We start from the raw sequence: 10,535 nt of genomic DNA, 5'->3' as shown, positions 1-10,535 counted from the left end.
CACAGGATGTATGACAAAACCTGTAAGTCCTATAGGAACAATAACATTTTCTATTAGCACAAGTCTATTAATAAGACCTGTGATTCGTAGATGTTAGAGCTGCAATTATAGAAAATTAATCAAGAATTCAACATTGCCGTAGTATAAAACACAATTGAGCTAAAAGGGAATTTTATAAATATTTAAACATTTAAGTAACTTACACTCATACTGTGTATCCTTCTTAGCGATCTGATATCTTCTTCTTTTCTGTGTCTTCACAACCCAAATGATGACTAGCAATGACATGAAAAGCAGTCCTGCAGTCACTCCAACACCAACGAATGGGGCTTGAGATTCTGAGAGAGAAATGATCACTGTTTTCACACATAAGACAGAGGAACATTAATAAACAACAAAACATACTGTGTATCATATAATACCTTTCACAGTGATGGCCAGGAGCTGAGTGGTAGTGGAGGTAAAGGTGCGTAAAGACACATTAACTTCACAAAAACAGCTGTAGTTTCCCTGATTGACAAGATCTGCCTCAGGAAAAAAGAAGATGGCTGAGTGGTTAACAGCCGACTGAGTTCTGGTGATGTTGGATCCACTGAACTTTAAGTGGAAGGATCCTCCTGGATACTGAAGCTCAGTGGAGCAGATGATAGAGAAGTCATAGCCTTTTATCACTTCTGGTCCATCAGGCCCAAAGTGGGACCATCCATCAGTATAACTGAAGGAGATATTGGGCTGCTGCAAGTTCACTAGAAAACAACAAGCAATGTTTTTCAAGAACTTCAAAATCCAAAATCCACTTCATGATATATGCAAAAATATTTCCCAGATTTTATAAACTCAAGAAATCCACACATATAAAGAAATCCAAACATTAAAGTCCATAAATGAAGTTATGTGTAATAAAGTGGAATGACATGGAAAAAAGTATTGAACACACTAACTGAAATGTATTTAATACTTAGTGGAGAAGCCTTTGTTTGTAATGAAGCTTCAAGATGCTTCCTGTATGAATAAATTAATGGGCTGCAGTATTCAGCTGTGATTTTGGCCCGTTCTTCTAAACAGATTGTCTTTAAATCTTATTAAATTGGATTTGAGTCAGGTGATTGACTGGGCCATTCTAACACCTTGATTTTTTCTCTGAAACCAGTTGAGAGTTTCCTTTGCTGTATGCTTTGGATCGTTGTCCTGCTGGAAGGTCCACCCCCGTCTCATGTTCATCATCCTGGTGGATGGCAGCAGATTCTTCTCAAGAATCTCCCAGTAAAAGGCTCCATTCATCGTTCCTTCAGTTATATGAAGTCTGCCAGTACCATGTGATGAAAAACAGCCCCACACCATGATGTTTCACCTCCAAACTTCACTGTTGGTATGGTGTTTTTAGGGTGATGTGCAGTGCCTTTTCTTCTCCAAACATGGTGTGTAGTATGGCAGCTAAAAAGTTCCATTTTGCTCTCGTCTGATCAGACTACACTCTCCCAGTATTTCATAGGCTTGTCCAAATGAGTTGTAGCAAACCTTAAACGAGCTTTGACATGCCTTTTCCTTAGTTATGGAGTCTTGTGAGGTGAGCGTGAGCAGTGGAGTGTATTAGCTATTGTTTTCTCTGTGATGATGGTACCTGCTGTGTCCAAGTGTTTCTGAAGCTCTTTCCAAGTGGTCCTTGGCTCTTGGGCTATTCGTCTGACTATTCTTATGACTCCCTGGTCAGAAATCTTGTGAGGAGCTCCTGTGCGTGGCCGGTTGATGACGGAGTGATGTTGCTTCCACTTGTGGATAATGACCCCAGTGGTGCTTACTCTAGGATTCAGAAGTTTTGAAATACATCTGTAGCTGATTCCATCAATATGTTTCACAACAATAAGGTTGCGAAGGTCTTGGGAGAGCTCTTTGCTTTTACCCATCATGAGATGTTTCTTGTGTTACACCTTAGTAACGCAAAGCCTTTTTATAGACCATCTAACCCAGCTGATATTATGGGTGACTGTGGCTCAGGTGGTTGAGCGGCTTGTCCACTAATTCACTAATCGTAGGGTTGGCGGTTCGATTCCTGGCCCACATGACTCCACATGCCGAAGTGTCCTCGGAAGACACTGAACCCCCAATTGCTCCCGATGGCAAGTTAGCACCTTGCATGGCAGCTTTGCTACCATTGGTGTGTGTGCGAATGAGTGAAGGAGACACAGTATAAATCGCTTTGGATAAAAGCGCTATATAGGTGTGTCATTTACCATATTAATCTGCACAGATAGGGGGTATATTTACTTACGGATTTCAGCTGATTCCCTGCCTTACCTTGCCTTGGAGAACTACTTTTTCTTATGGATACTTTATTTATGAACTTGAACGTTGTGAACGTTGTCAAGCTGTACACTCACTACTTTACATTGTAGCAAAGTGTCATTTCTTCAGTGTTGTCACATGAAAAGATATAATCAAATATTTACAAAAATGTGAGGGGTGTACTCACTTTTGTGAGATACTGTATATATATAATTTATATATATATATATATATATAATATATATATATATATATATATATATATATATATATATATATATATACGTGTGTGTGTGTGTATGTGTGTGTGTATGTAAATATAAAGGCATAATTATTCATGTGCGGAAGTTTTGAAGTTTTGTATAAGGGATTTATGGAAGGAGTCTCCAGTGTGAGCATGCTGTAATGATTTTCTATAGCTTATACAAACTTGTTTCATGGGCGTTCCAATAAATAAAACTCTGAACACATCACATATCATCCTTAAATATATTTTTTTAAAAATAAATTTTATTTATTGTTTAAATTGTTGGTATATTGCTGTGGTGTAAGAGGAATAAAACACTTTTGGATGTGTTATTTTAGGCAAGTTAAATAATTTAATTTACCACCTCATGCTTGATTATGAAGAACATGTCGCTTACCAACAGTGATGGTAATGGAGTTGCTCCAGGATGATGTGGAGGCAATTTCCCTGTATGAGTAGTCACAAGTGTACTGGCCCTGATGTGAGGCATCTACAGTCAGATTAAATGTTGTTGTAGACTCTGCAGTTTGCTTCTTTATTGATGTGCCAGTGTTAAACAAACTGAAGTCTACAGAGATGCATGTTGGGCTGGGTGTGGTACATCTGAACTGAAGGACTTCTCCAGGTGAGACCACAGAGGTTGGGGAGATCCGAGTCAATGTGGGAGTCTGCAAGTCTTATAATAAAGGAATATGTTTAATCATTTTGTAAACATATTCACTTTAAACCGGGTATTGTAACAAAGAAGAATAAAAACTTACTTGAGCACACAACTCCAGCATCTTCATGATGTCCACAGTTCTCTACTCCATATCCTCTGTGTGAGCACTGATTTATGTATCTCTCAGTTCCATTACACTGAACATCATCCAGCCATATTGGACCATTTCTCAGACCAAAGTGGACACTTTGATTAGCGCTGACAGCATTACCACATCCAAGCTGTCTACACACCACCTGCGCATCATTTATGTCCCAGTCATCATCACACACTGTTCCCCAATGGCCACTGTGCAGGATCTCCACTCGACCACAACAGTTACTCGGACCACTCACCAGCCTGACCCGGTCTGATTTATTACATAAAAAGAGAGCAGGTTTTTACTAATGATTGATTTTTGTGTCCATCAGTTTGATCATGAGATATAAAGAGAAATAATATTAGAAACAAAATCAGTTGCGAAAACTTTGAAATACTCTATTTTCAATCCGTGTTTGCTGAATAATATTGAATTTGTTCAGTGTAGTAAATAACCAATTTAAATATCCAAACTATATTCAAAACAGTGTCTCAACTGAACAATGAAATACGTGTAGGTATGTACAATGAAAAAATTTAGTGTGTCTCATTTATGAAAGTTTTGCACTTTTTTCCCCTCAAAATGATTGCATCCAATATAAAATTTTAAAGCTTAATAAGTGCAGGCCACACCAGGCTTTGTGGAAAGAATGGCAGTTCAACCTGACTTAATAAAAAAAAACAACAACAACAACTTGACAAATACATATGTAGAACATTAGAAAGGATTAAAACATATGTACATTCACAGTGAGACATTTACATTCAGCTAATAATCTGAATAATCTATTATAATCCATTGGATTAAAGAGATCATCAGAGGAGACTAAAATTTATTTAAGATTTATACCACAGCACTGCTGAATTTGCACAAATTGCTGATTAATTGTCTATAACAGCTTTACAGTAATGTGCCTGTTGTAATGTTATCATTTCTATAGTAACAATTTACACAGGGACTCTTCACATAAACGAATTAAAAACATGTAATCGTTGATATGGTGAAGTTTTCTGTAAGCAGGAGAGGAGTTTATCTCAATAATGTGACAAACTGCATTTTGGTGATGGAACCACTGTGTATAGCTGCTATAACATATAACATGATAACAGGAACTAACTTCACAGACCTTCCACAACAGTAAATGTGACTAAAATAGATTACATTTAAACACTTAATCCTATACCCACACGCCCCCAAGTGTTTACTATCATTTAGTATCTAACGTGTTTGGCATGCATAACACTTAAAATATTTTAGTTCTTGTATATAATCTATCTAGCTGCTAAAATGACAGCCAGCCAACTTCAACATTGTGGAATTTGTAGCTGTTGTTACTCTGTTCTGAAGATCTGTATCCACTTAAGTTGACTGACATTTACTAAAATGACTAAGGTGTCAGCAAAATAATTAATTAAAAAATTTTAACAAACTAACTAATAAATGTTAATCAATAGAATATAAATATAATTACATTGATGACAAGGTCATAATATATGAGTGTTTCTGTACCTGAGCAAGTAACACCAGCATCTTCACCATGGCTGCAATTGTGTATACCAAATTCATTATGAGAGCACTGTGTGATGGTGCTTTCACTTCCAGAACACTGAACATTATCCAGCCATATTGGATCACTTCCGCGACCAAAGTGGACACTTTGATTAGCGCTGACAGCATTACCACATCCAAGCTGTCTACACACCACCTGCGCATCATTTATGTCCCAGTCATCATCACACACTGTTCCCCAATGGCCATTGTGCAGGATCTCCACTCGACCACAACAGTTACTCGGACCATTCACCAGTCTGACCTGGTCTGATTTATTACATAAAAAGAGAGAAGGTTTTACTAATGATTGATTTTTGTGTCCATCAGTTTGATCATGACATATAAAGGGAAATAATATGCAAAATGATTGCATCCAATATAAAATGTTTAAGCTTAATAAGTGCAGGCCAGACCAGACTTTATGGAAAGAATGGAAGTTCAACTTGACTTAATAAAAAAGCCTTACCTGAGCAAGTAACACCAGCATCTTCACCATGGCCGCAGTTGTGTGTACCAAATCCTCTATGAGAGCACTGTGTGATGGTGCTTTCACTTCCAGAACACTGAACATTATCCAGCCATATTGGACCACTTCGGGCACTTTGATGAGCACTGACAGCATTACCACATCCAAGCTCTCTACACACCACCTGCGCATCATTTATGTCCCAGTCATCATCACACACTGTTCCCCACTGGTTATAATAATAGATTTCCACTCTACCAGCGCAGGAGTGACTGCCACCAGCGAGTCGTATATTAGCGCCATCTAGGACAAACAGCAAAATACATGTTACTGTTAATTCATCTTAATGAATCTCATTACAATATTGCAATATTACATCACTTGAATTAATATGAATCCATTTCTGTCATTCCATAATCCTTTATCAAAAAAGATTTTTAAAGAGTTTTTTCTTGGGATTCCTCTTCTGAAAGGCTGTCTGTGCTCCCGTCCTCACTTCCCATCCAACTCCGGTAGATCTCTCCACAGCAACAGATTCACTCCTGTTGCATCCAGCCGCTACATGATACCCCACAACATTTCCACACTTCAGGCAGGCGATGTCTCTTAATTTGCATTTACAGCTTTCTGTCTAATAGCAGCCTGCAACAACAGCTTTCATGCCTCTTGTACACAGAAGACTGTCGCAGTAATTGCAGTTCACTTGAGCAATACACTTATTCTTAAAATTCAACGTAGACATTGTGCAGCTCGATCAGACAAACCCTGTAGATCAGATCAAGCAGAAACTGCTTAACACTATGAACAGAACAGTCACCAACAGTGAAGCAACTGCACCATCTTTGTGTTCCCTAACATTCTGAACTCACTATGGGTCGTAATCACTGATCTATTTATAGATCAGTGGTCATAATGGGAAATCATCTGTATTTTGGTTTAGTGGATTTTAGTAATTTTTACCCATCCAGTCTGTTAAAAAAAAAAGAAGTCTGCATATACAGCATCACAATGCACTGTTTCCGTACATGTAATTAGTTATTTGTTTTGACTCTCATGTTTTCCCCCTGCTTATTGAAAGTCCGAGTGTTACTCTTTATTGTAGCATTCCCCTCAGCGGTGCACGTGTTATCTCAATAAAAACAAGTTTTAGAGAGCAAGTTGCGAGTGGAGCTGCCTAACTGTAAGGCGTTAACAGTGCACACAGTCAGACCTCTCGATGGCTGCCCTGGCGTGCTCCATCCCTAGACACCATGCTGCGGGAAGCGCCCTTGTGGTTGACCAGTTTCTGTAGCTTGTGTAACGTCATGACTATTTATAGGCCTACCATGATCAGGTGACGTGGCAATTAAGCGCATTGCGTAATATAAAAACAGCACCTGTGAACTGCGCCGTCACCCTTATTATCTTCAGCGAGACTGCATGTCAGTCGTTTGTGTAATGCTTGTAAAAAGACTCTTCATTTTCTCTCTATTAAAAATAAAACTCTTTATGTTTTTCTCACTTTTTTTTGTTGAAAAGATAGAGTAGAAATGAAGAGACTTTTTGTGAGCGTTACACAAACGACTGACATCAGCTGCAGCTGACCATACAACAATTATGTAATGCAATCATGTCAACGATATGTATCTTAGCACCATCTACACCAAACATCTAAATACTTGTTAATATTAATTAATGATAATGAATCTCATTACAATTATGCATTAATCTTAATTAATCGTTTTAAATTCCATTCTTTCAAGTAAAAAATTGTGCTTCCTTCCTGGCAGGTAAGTGTAAGATTGCTGGCTATGGAGAGAAAATAAGAGGATGAATTTCATTAAAGCTGTAATGTAAAAACCCAAAGCTGCCAATTTTTTATCTAATAATCTTAAAAATAAACTGAATTACAAATAAACCTAAGCTATTTTTGAATATGCAGTAAGTGATATTTTGAGCTAAACATACAGGAAATTTGTATAGTTTTATTTATACCAAAACAGTGTTAAATTCTTGTTTCTGATCAGTAGTGCAGCTGCAAATCGCAGGTTTATATTAATGCACTACTTCTAATATGATATTGTTTCTATAGTAACGACTTACAAAAGGGACTTGTATGGCACATGGTCCACTTAAACAGTTGCTAATAATTAACAGATTAAAAGACATTTTTAATAAAGTAATAACATCATACAATATTTGATATAGTGAGGATTTCTTTTAGGAGATGTTTATTTAACATTTCTGGAAGGAGACGGTAACAATTTCTCTGAAGCCAATGCTTATAATGAATTATAGCCCCATTTATAATTATTTATAAGCAAGTATTACTGCTCTATGAACACATTTATAATGACACATAAAGAACTATACTTCGTTATAATAACAGTTATAGCTACATTTATATTATTGTTATAATTACTTATAAGTGATACACTTGCTTTTTCAGTGCCCATGCTCATAATGGGTGGCTGTGGTTCAGGTGGTAGAGAGGGTTGTCCACTAATCGTAGGTTCGATTCCCAGCCCATGTGACTCCACCAAGTTGTTCCCGATTGTAAGTTAGTGCCTCGCATGGCAGCTCAGCTACCATTTGTGTTTGTGTGCGTGTGAGTCCACTGAGGTCCGCATTTGGTCCGGTTTATAACGTTCGCTGGCAGACAAAGCCATGGCTTTTAACCCTAAGGAATGTGATTTTAAGGAATAATCCTTAAATTAAATCTGATAATGGATTTTATGCAGAAAGCAGGTTTGTTTGTTTTTTTTGCAGATATTTTTTTTGTGCAAATAAACCATAGTAAAAATAGAAAACAAAGCAAGTATATTTGTGGTTGCTATGGTTTTACTAATAAAAACAATTAATAGCTACTATGGAACAAATATTTTTCTTAATATTGGTTTAGAAACTATTCAATATTCTGTAAAACGTGGCCTTTAAATTGATCCATTACTGGTTATATTACAAAGATCCAACTAAACCTGTTTATATTTGTACTATAACAATTCTATTGTATTTAAACTGAATAAAAATATCTGACACCTTGTCATTATTATTCATTAAATCATTTCCCCCACCATTACTATTACATTTAAATACTGTCAATTTAATGTGTGCTTCATAATCTATATCACAGTGCTTATAGTTTTGGGGGATTTTCTCCAAACATGAAGCACAAAAACTAGTCATACTGAACAACCTGTAAGTGGTACAGTAAGTCAACTGTCTGATAAGGTAGGATGCAATCGCAGTAGAACAGGTTTATTTAAGAGAGAGACAGGCAGACAAATCCAAAACGTGATCCACAAACGTAATCCAGTAACATGCAAAGTTCAGGCGATCGGCAAACAGGCATAAAGGGGCAAGGCAGGGATCAAGGTCGCGGTCACGGAAATACAGGGTCGAGGAACACAACAAGAAACATGAACTATAGCGCGGGACTGGTAGCGGAGAAACCAGCGTGAACAAAACTAACGAACCCAAACATGAACCTGAACCTAAACATGAACCTAAACATGAACCTAAACATGAACCTAAACATGACATGAACTAAGACCATGGTTATCTATCGTAAGGACTCTAAACTAAGTGACTATAACTCATTCAAACTACTCTAATATTCCGCGCCGTGTGCTGGGAGGCGCGCGGTATATATACATACATAATCAGCTTCGTAATGGCTGACGGCTGAGGGCAATTCGGACACACGTGACACAATAGCCAATGACGGAACAGGGAGGAGACATAACAAAACATAACAAATGCACGTGTCCAAATGTCACGGATGTCAACAACGAAAAAGCAGGTGCTCGCGCACCTTGCACAGCAGTGTGCATTCACATGCTCTTCAGCACACTGCTTAGAGGGGAAGTCGTGACACAACCCCTCCCCAAGGGCACTCCTCCTGGAGTGCCATGAAACATCCATCTCCATCGGCGGCCCCGGCCCCCTGGGCAGAATGTCCCAAGCAGAGCCAGGAGACCACATGGCGTTTTTGGCGAAACAAAAAGGCAGAGCGACGTTCACGGCAGAGCAGGAAAGCAGAGTGACGTCCACAGCAGAGCAGGAAAGCATAGTGACATCCTCGGCGGAACAGGAAAGCAGAGCGACGTCCTCGGCTGGGCAGGAAGGCAGAGCGATGTCCTCGGCAGAGCAGGAAAGCAGAGGGACGTCCTCGGCTGAACAGGAAGGCAGAGCGATGTCCTCGGCAGAGCAGGAAAGCAGAAAGACATCCTCGTTGGAGCATGAAAGCGGAGCGACGAATGTTTTTAAATGTGCAAGAATATAAAGTGTAGGATTTACACTGATTAAATTCTCATAATTTGTTAGCGCTTCACTGACTAATGGACACTTTTCCAAACACTGACTTCTGATGGTAGGCATACTCTAGCTAGAATAGTTGTGCCATATTCTTTCTAGTTTTGACCTACTACAAACATTTTTTTTTTTGAGAAATACTTGTGGCAGAGGGGATGTAGTCGATGAAGGAAGGCGGGAAACCAACACACACACACACACACACACACACACACACACACACACACACACACACACACACACAGGGTTCTATAGTAGTATTTTGCATTACTCTAAGTGCCTGATTTTAGCTTCTGTTTGTACACTCAATGCCCACATTATTAAGAACACCTTACTAATACTGGATAGGATCCCATTTGCTCTCAGAACAACCTCAAGTCCTCATGGCATGGATTCCACAAGGTGTTAGAAACATTCCTTTGAGATTTTGGTCCATATTGACATGATTGCATTATATAACTGAAAGAAAACATTCCACACACCATTATACCACCTGCAGCAGCCTGGACTGTTGACACAAGGCAGGTTCATGCTGCTGATGCCAATGTTTGACCCTATCATCTACATGTCACAACAGTAATCAAGATTCATCAAATCCAGTTCCAGTGAGTCCACGCCCACTCTAGCCTCAGATTCCTGTTTTTGGATCACAGACAGGAGTGGAACCTGATATGGTTGTAGCTTATCCACCTCATTTGCTTTGATGTGTTGTATGTTGCAAGGTACTTTTCAAGCAACTTGTACGAACCCTGTAGTAATCATTTTTCATAGATACATTTCCCAAACAAACAAACTAAAAAACTTCTAGTACTTCTAATTAATAAATATATAACATCATTTAGCTAGTAGTTCAAACTGTTACACCCGAACATCACACATTTTATGTTTTTTTTTT

At 38.5% G+C, this 10,535-nt stretch overlaps 1 pseudogene; it reads right to left on the bottom strand.

The window, feature by feature from the left end:
* Positions 1 to 5,526: 5,526 nt before the first annotated feature.
* Positions 5,527 to 6,225, bottom strand: LOC128603600 (protein FAM72A-like; annotated as a pseudogene).
* Between the last annotated feature and the right edge of the window lie 4,310 nt (positions 6,226 to 10,535).

This window comes from Ictalurus furcatus, chromosome 2 (assembly GCF_023375685.1).
Source record: "Ictalurus furcatus strain D&B chromosome 2, Billie_1.0, whole genome shotgun sequence".
NCBI lineage: Eukaryota > Metazoa > Chordata > Actinopteri > Siluriformes > Ictaluridae > Ictalurus > Ictalurus furcatus.
The sequence above is the reverse complement of the archived record's forward strand: the minus strand, read 5'-3'. Positions and strand labels throughout refer to the sequence as shown.